Source organism: Octodon degus, unplaced genomic scaffold, assembly GCF_000260255.1.
Source record: "Octodon degus isolate 3935 unplaced genomic scaffold, OctDeg1.0 scaffold00016, whole genome shotgun sequence".
Lineage (NCBI taxonomy): Eukaryota > Metazoa > Chordata > Mammalia > Rodentia > Octodontidae > Octodon > Octodon degus.
Genome location: NW_004524592.1, coordinates 251,362 through 259,866, shown reverse-complemented (window position 1 = coordinate 259,866; position 8,505 = coordinate 251,362). Strand labels below are relative to the sequence as shown.

General features: G+C 36.6%; 1 pseudogene; it reads right to left on the bottom strand.

Moving 5' to 3' along the window:
• Positions 1 to 1,025: 1,025 nt before the first annotated feature.
• LOC101571139 lies at positions 1,026 to 2,056 on the bottom strand (annotated as a pseudogene).
• Between the last annotated feature and the right edge of the window lie 6,449 nt (positions 2,057 to 8,505).

The window sequence follows — 8,505 nt, the reverse complement described above, 5'->3', positions numbered from 1 at the left end:
GAAGATAGATCCTTCTGGATCCTGTAAGAACTCCTGAGCTCCATGTTAAATCTAAGAATCATTTCTCTCTGAAGAATCACTGTAATTGCACATTATTTCACTAAGTTTTTAAGGTGCATAACAATGTTACCTAGGGTGGCTCTTTTTCTCAGTGGTGCCTAACACAAAGACACTCAACAAGAAATACTAGTTTCCTTTTGAAACCCTCTGTTAGTGACACAGGGTAGCACAATTGCTTTGTAATCATTTAGAAATTATTTCTAAAACTTTCCAAGACCTTTTGCTACAACTTTTGGACATCTTCAAGAAAGTCATGTGAAAGCAAAATTATTATCTATATTATCTGAGAGGTTAGGAAATTGTTCAAGATCACATAGAAAGTAACTGAAAGGTCAGAATCTTAGCTGAAGCCCTCTTATCTCTAAACTCATAAGCCTCCCACTATTGTATGCATCTTAGTCTCAATAAACATTAGCTCCTTCTCTGCATATTCTTTTTCTCTATTTTTAATCATTAAAATTGTCCCTTGTTTGAGATTCTAAAACCAATTCTACCCTAAATAAGAAACTTGGTCTACCCTAAATCTGTTCCCCACATCTTCTCTGACAAGTTCTACACATGACCCCCCATAATCTAACACTCCAAGTTTCTGCCTCTGCTTTCAGGTTTGAATCCTCAGAACTGCCAGCATGAATTATCCAGCTGGAAAGCAGTCACTTGGGACCAGAGGTGGGATCAAATAGAAAACAGCAGAAGCTGGGGGTCCCCTCTTAGGAGAAAACCTGACATTTGTTGTGAAAATTGTCAGAATGACCCAAACTAGTGTGCTCATTGAAAGAGGAGAGGGCAAAGGTGTGAACACTTGAACCAGGGGAAATCAGCAAGATTTGACAAAAGATCAGATATAAAGGTCAATGTACAGAAGTCTAAAAATCTAGGTAGGTATCAGTAAGATATTTGAAGATAAAACAAAACATTCACATATCCTTCTACTTTGTTTTATTTTTATTTTTCTTCAAGTTCTATTAATTGTTTTTAATTCTCTTTAACTTTTTCTCCTGGTCTTCTGTTAGCCTTTCTGTAGGTTGCTTCTTCAATCCCTTCATTTTCCTGGTTTGTAGTTGCTTAGGACTTGTTTCTGCATATGAATCCTTCTGTAAATTGTATGAAAAGTATTCTGAGACATATTCTTCTTTGGCTTGATTTTGGCATTTTCATAGATAACTTATAAAGGTCATCTGAAGCCAGGTGTGTCCTACTCAGAACCAGGTCCAATGAAGATCCCATCTCTTCCAACTCAATTTTTGGTGTTCTGCAACCAGATTTTTTTCTTTCTTTCTTTTTTCTTTTTTTTTTTTTTTCCAGAACTGGGGATTGAACTCAGGCCCTTGCACTTGCCAACCAAGTGCTTATTCTACTTAGCTATCTCCCTGGTCCCAACCAAATTTCTTCAACAGCAACTTACAGCTGTGAAAATAGACCTCCCCCTTCAAAGCAGTGAAGTGCAGAACATATCTAACCCAGCTAGGTGGATATTTGCCACTGTGGGGCCTCTGAAGAAATCCATAAGAAGGCTTTACAGCCTTCTGTAGTCCTTGGTCACATCAAAATCATCACCAGTAAATATTAACATGGGTTTTGTTCCCACAGGATAGTTACTGCTCTTAATATCTTTTAGAGACACAAATTTCTCAATACCTAATTCAATGATATCCAGCACATGGTAATCATACATACGACCTATTACTAGGTTATTGGGACACTTCTTACTATGGGATTCAAACATGAATAAAGAATAATCTGATTTCTGTGGAAAGAATTCCAGTGATACCTGATCTTCAAATGGTCTTATAATATCTTCCTTTTTATACAGAACTCCACATGGTTTTTTCAGTGCGTACAAGTCTTTCAGGACTTGGGTCACTGCTGTATTTGCATTTCCCCCTTTAATCAGCATGGCATTTTTAATATTTTCACTAAGTTTTAGTTCTCTCTTCTCAAGGAATCCCTTGGCCCTTTTTGTTTTGGGCTTTACAACTCAGTCCAAGGCATCCATCGCTACCACAGTTCAGTCTAACCAATATGTCCTTCTACTTTAAAAACCCTAGGGCCAGGGAGATGGCTCAGTGGAATAAGTGCTTCCCTGGTAAGTGCAAGGGCCTGAGTTCAATCCCTGGTTCCGAAAAAAAAAAAAAAAAAACTAAAAACTTTGGGCTGAATTTAAGTGTGATCTACATAAAACCAGACTTGAAGCCCAAAATGACTGAACTCTCAACTAGTAACCTAGCATGCTTAAGTGCTTTGTATGCCTGGGTCTGAACTCACTTTTGCCATCTCTACCTCCTCCAAGGCCCCACCAAACTAAAGCATTTATTCAAAAGCAAAGAGACAAAAGCCAGGATAGGAAACATTGGGGCAAACAACTTGGGCCTCAGGAAGCCAGGTCAGTTGACTTGAGACACTGAAATCTAAGAATCATTTTAAAATCCCTTGGACAGAGAGAAAGTTAATAATGCCCAGCCATTTCTGGTAAATTAATAGAAGACTACTCTAAACCATGGATTGATTCATTCATTCATTCATTCATTCATTCATTCAATGACTAAACATTTACAACCCACTTAGGTACAAAAACAATATTCAAAGCTATTTTCAGCCATTGGACAAATCAGTTAAGATGTTGATCAACTGCATTTTTCACTTGTGATCTAATTGTTAGGGCATTATAATAATCATGGCCACAGATCATTTAGTGATCACTAAATTTTCTTGTTTCCAGGAGCAAAATGTAAGTATATCTACAAAACCCATAAGCATTAATACTGATACAGCAAGCAGCAACATTGAAATGACACCCAGGATTGAGGGGCAAATTTATTTATGTTGACAGGCAGTAATTGGGATCATTCTCAAAATATCAAGCCATGATCCCTCATGGTCTAGGACTTTTATGGGGTAAGCAAGCAGAAAGTACAGAGTCAAAATGGCTTGTCAGTTGAGGGTTGGTTCCTAAAATATGCATCACAGTGACCAACTGTTTCTAAGAAACAAAAGCAACCAGAACTGCAACAGGAACTATTACCTGGGCAACAAAGAAACTGAAGTACGCTGGCTGGGGGACCATTCTCTGTTACAATACTTGAGTCACGTTTTTTCCTCTTTTTTATATTAATTTTATTGAGAAAGAAATAGCATTGAGACAACTTCAAAATAGGTTGGTAGGAAAGTTACAATAATTAATACATTGAATACTGTTGTCTTTGTAGTAGTTATTCATACTACAAGTTGCAGATATGATATCTTGTCTAAACACTATTAGTACAAATCTTTCTTCTCATTGAACTAAGAGAAAGTAGATGTGTATCTATCCCACCTTGTATATACAGATACATATATTTTTTACTACAAAATAGTCCTTTATTTATATCCCCCTTTTTTGTTTACTTTTGTCAGAGATGGGTATTCCCTTCCCATTCAAATATTGTAGGTACATGAATTCAGCAAAGTACTCCAATATAGTCCAGTAGTCTTCTTAAACACTTTTCCCCTGTAGATATTACTAAGCATCTAATGAGAACATGTAACAGTTCACTATCACTTCCTGTTTTTAAAAGAAAATGTATAAATTCAAGTGTCAATGTCAAATGCAACAGTCTAAGTTACACCTACAGGCCCATAGCTCATAGCACCACATATCATGCAAAAGAAAAAGTGAAGCTTGCATTTAATGACTAAATAAAGGCCAAAGGTAGAGAAAAAGGCAAATAGGTCATTAATTATTTTTTGCTTCCTACTGTAGTTTCCAGAATAAATTATGAGTTTGCATTTGACTCACTAACAGACTTTTAATATAGATCGGAAGACAGAGGTTGATGGACCACTCCCTCCACTCACCTGAATCTGAACAATACCCAGAGTGAATCCCACCAACACCTTTATTATCCCAAGGCCTACTCCCATGGATGAGAGATAAGACACTTGTATACCAGATCCTCTAGCATGACCCATAGTAACCTTTCTTCACCCAGAGCTTATTGAAGGTCAGGCATGTGAACTGCATCTCATATATCCAATTATAATAGTGAATTATGGTAACAGACATACACAATAGATACAACTGACAAGACTCTGCATCCTGGGCAGGGGACATAACTAAGCGGTCTAAGCGCCTACCTGCCAAGTGCAAGGACTGGGGTTCGAGCCCCATTACCACATGCCTGATGCCCCTGCAAGGAGCCAGCCACTGAAACTGGATGTGGTGGTGCACGCCTGTAATCTCAGTGCTGAGGAGGCTGAGACAGGAGACTCACTATGAGTCTGAGCTGTGTAGTGAGACCCTGTACCAAATAAATAAATAAATAAATAAATAGTTCTGTATCCTGTCAATCATGCTCTGAAAGACCCAATGGGTAACACCCTAGGCCAGTGGTAGGGAACCTATGGCAAGCATGCTGTTTATTTTTAAGACAAAAGATATTTATGTATGAGATGTTTTTACTAAACCAAAGCCTCAATAGTTAGATTTAATTACAGCCTTGGCACTTTGCAATAAATAAGTGGCCTTTGGGTTTCAGTTTGGGCATTCATGGCTAAAAGGTTTGCCATTACTGCCACCCTGCACAGCACATCAAATTCTTAAACCTAACGCATTTGGCACTGCTGCAATGTTCCTTCCTACTGGTGCAAGCCCACTCACTCTGAGCATGCTAGCACCTAAATTAAACATCATTGCTTGTTCCTTGCTGTCACGTGTTGTTGGAGACCAGGCTGCACAGGGCTAAGCTGCTGCACACAGGAACTTCTCTCTATATTGAGAAAGCTCATACTTATAACCCTCTGAAATCAGGATGACACCACAGCTGAGGCAGCTGAAGACAGGGGTTGCTGACACTCCCTCTTCCAGAGCAATACAGCTGCCACCACCCTTTGAGATCAAATAGTTCTCTTAATTGGCAAAATGTACTGCCTTTGTTCCAATTTTGTGGACTTTGTGCTTTCATATACACCTCTTTCTGAGCCCCCAAATCTGTGAAATAAACACAATCTGTCTAAAGAAGTTCATTGTCTTTACTGCCAGAAAGTCTTTACTCCAGAGAGAGTTCTGACCCTCCTAGGACTCCAAAATCATACTATTGTCTCTTTTATTTAAGCCATTCATGGTCCATTCAAGTAAGAGTTTGGGGCTAAACCAAACCCTGATAACATGTCACATCCAACTTTGTGTTCACCATGCACAACTAGTTAAATTTTATGACTATCTGTACTATTTTCTTTTACTGGGCTTCTGTGCTATTTTAGGTCCTTGATTATAGACCAATGCAGTAACATCTCTCAAATGAATCTAAAAGAACCTAGAAGAAGAACCCAGAAACCTATCCAGGATCCTATCACCCATGGCAACCCTACAGTTACTACTATAACAAAAAGCTTGTAGCTCATCTTTAATCATTGGGGTTTGATTTGTTGTTGTTGTTTTGTTTTGTTTTGTTTTGTTTTGTTTTGTTTTGTTTTGTTTTGTTTTGAAACTGAGGATTGAACTTGGGACCTTGCGCTTCCCAGGCAGGCACTTATGCCACTGCGCCATCTCCCTTGCCCCTGTAACTCATCTTTGATGTGTATACTCAATCTAATGAGAAAGACAGAGTATTCTTCAAAATAATTAGGTAATTTCCATTTGAAATTCTGAAAGCATCTTCTGAAGTTTCAAAGGACCTTGGTTGCTTTTTGAAGGCATATGCATTCTTCATATTATCATTTATCATTTATATTATAGAGAAATTATACATTTGCCTCTTTCCCCCTATTCCCTCTAAACCCCTATGAGCCCTATTGATCTAACAGCCATAATTTATAGAAAATGGTCTAATTTACAAGGAAAATACATTTTCAAATAATTTATAGAAGGCATGCCTTTAACAAAAGACTCAGTGAGTCTTGGCCAATGAGTTCAATTCCTCAGAGGCCACTGGAAAGGGAAAGAATATTCTGTAGTCTCTTGTAGAAAGATTTTTGTCTTAGTCTAATCACTCTGCAAAATATGAACAGCAAAATATGCAAAATACCATAAACTATGTAGCTGCCAATCAACAGGGATTTATTGCCTGTGGTTCTGCTGGCTGGGGGATCCAAAGCCAAAGTGCGAGCACATGCAGTGTCTGGTAAGGGCCTATTTTCTTGCTCACATATAGTACCTTCTAGCTGTACTCTCACAGTGCAGAAGGAACACACTAATTTCACTCAGGAAGGTTCTGTCCTCACAGCCTAATACCTGCTAAAGACCCAGGCCCAGTGTTATTACTTTTGGGTTTTTTGTTTTTGTTTTTTTTTTTTTTTTTTTTTTTTTTTTTTTTTTTTTTTTTTTTTTTTGGTGGAACCAGGAATTGAACTCAGGCCCTTGCGCTTGCCAGGCAAGTGCTTATTCCACTATGTCATCTCCCCTTTGTTATTACTTTGCAGGTAGGATTTCAACATAGGAATTGGGCGGATGAGGACAGGATTTTAGCAAGCGGATGGGGTAGAGTGCAACAGACCCACCATAGCAATTGCTTTCCTTAATTTCCCTCCCTACACTGTTGTGCTTTTAGGTTCTCCCTCCTTCTAGCTCCGTCACTACACCTTGACTTTTCTTTTCCTGTGAACAACTTTTTGTTTGTGTGTTTTTGCTGCAGTAAACATACCAATGACTGCAGGTTGATCAATAAAGACTTTGGAACTGTCCTGTCTGACAAGCTGTTAATTATTCCTAGGCCCAAACTGATTAATAAATTCTATAACTACCAGTACTATTTTCATTTGCTGGGCTTCCATTCTCTTTCAGTCCTTGATTACAGACTAAAGTGATAACACCTCCCAAAAGCATTCCTACCCTAGATCTTTCAGTGAAAAGTAGGTCAGGGGCCTGCTTTTGGGCTAGTTTGGTTTTGGGGGTTTTTTTGTTTGTTTGTTTGCTTTGTTTTTTCCGTATTTTAGGTAAGGGTCTACAGGGTGTTCAGAATCTCACTACTATATTGGGCTCACAGTGATTCTCCTATTTTTTTCATTTCTTTTTTTCATTAACTTTATTGAAAATCAATAATTACATATCATATTAGAAATTGTAGACAAATACTAAAATATAAAAGATATAAGATGTAGACAGTGAATTTTAGAGAAATATTTCTGAAATGAATACATAGCATGAGATTAATAATAGATTGCACATTGTGAATAAATTATTTACAAACTTAAATGAATATAACAATAAAAATCGTCCAAATAAAACTGAACAAGAAAGAATTTACAGGTCAGTCATAACAGTTCATTCTGTGTCAAAATCAAGAAACTTATATTCATATAATTAGAATTCTCAAAGTAGAAAGGGGTAGGCAATAAATATTTAAAGATTTAAAATTTCTGAATTTAGTTGAACTTAAAACACCACATTTCCAAGAAAAATGAATCTTTTACACAAGAAATTTAAATAAAATCATACCAAGACACACAAATATGAAATTGTCCAAAACTTATTGTAAATAAAAAAATCATTAAAGCATATACATAAAAATATTGACTATGCAAGAACAAAATTAAATAGCATCTTATTCCACATTAGAAAGAAAAAAAAAGACCAAGTGTGTAAGAAACTAGACTAATTAAAGGACTGATAGAAAAAAAAAAGATCCATCCTCTTTGAATTTTATACTTATCAAACATACCTTTGAAAACTAAAAGAAAAATATTTTCCAGTTATACAAACTCAAAATATTCTAATACCTCCAGATGTAGCATATAGGAAATAACAAAGAGCATAATTCAGAAGACAAGAGAAGTTGCTGTATGGTCCTGGAGAAAGCAGGACTATGTAAAATATATTAGATGTACTTATTCAAAAGGTCATTAAAGGTTTGTACAAAACAGTATCAATCTTATGTCGGGTTATACACATATTTTTTCATGTATATGGGTGTGTGAGTGTGCGTGCGTGAGTGTGTGTGTGTGTGTGTGTGTGTGTGTGTGTGGTGTAAAAGACAAGGAAGAAGTAATATAAAGTCAATGGAAAATGGAAATATACTTTTTAAAGTTTCTAATACTAGAAAATATCATACCATGCATTTTAAGTAGATTGTAAGTCAAAGATACAGTACAAATCTTAAAACAGAAATTAAGATTAAGCAATATTCAGAAAATTAAATATTAATTAATTTAAAATTAAATGTTTCAAAAAAATTGAACTAAGAAAAAGTTTGCATGATAGTAAAGAATTATTGAGAATATAACAAGATAAATACTGAAATGGCAAATAAATGACCATCACTTCTAATAGTTTGGGGATAGAATATCGCACAAAGTTATAGTATGTTATGGAATGGATAGTGTCCATGATGCTTACTGGTGGCCAGGTGTTATTTGTGGGACTGAGCTACTGCTATTTCCTTGATATCCACCCTGCAGACCCAGATAGAATCATGACTCATAGGGTGCAGGAGAAGTCCACTTGTAGAGTATGCTGATGGAAATATTTTGCTG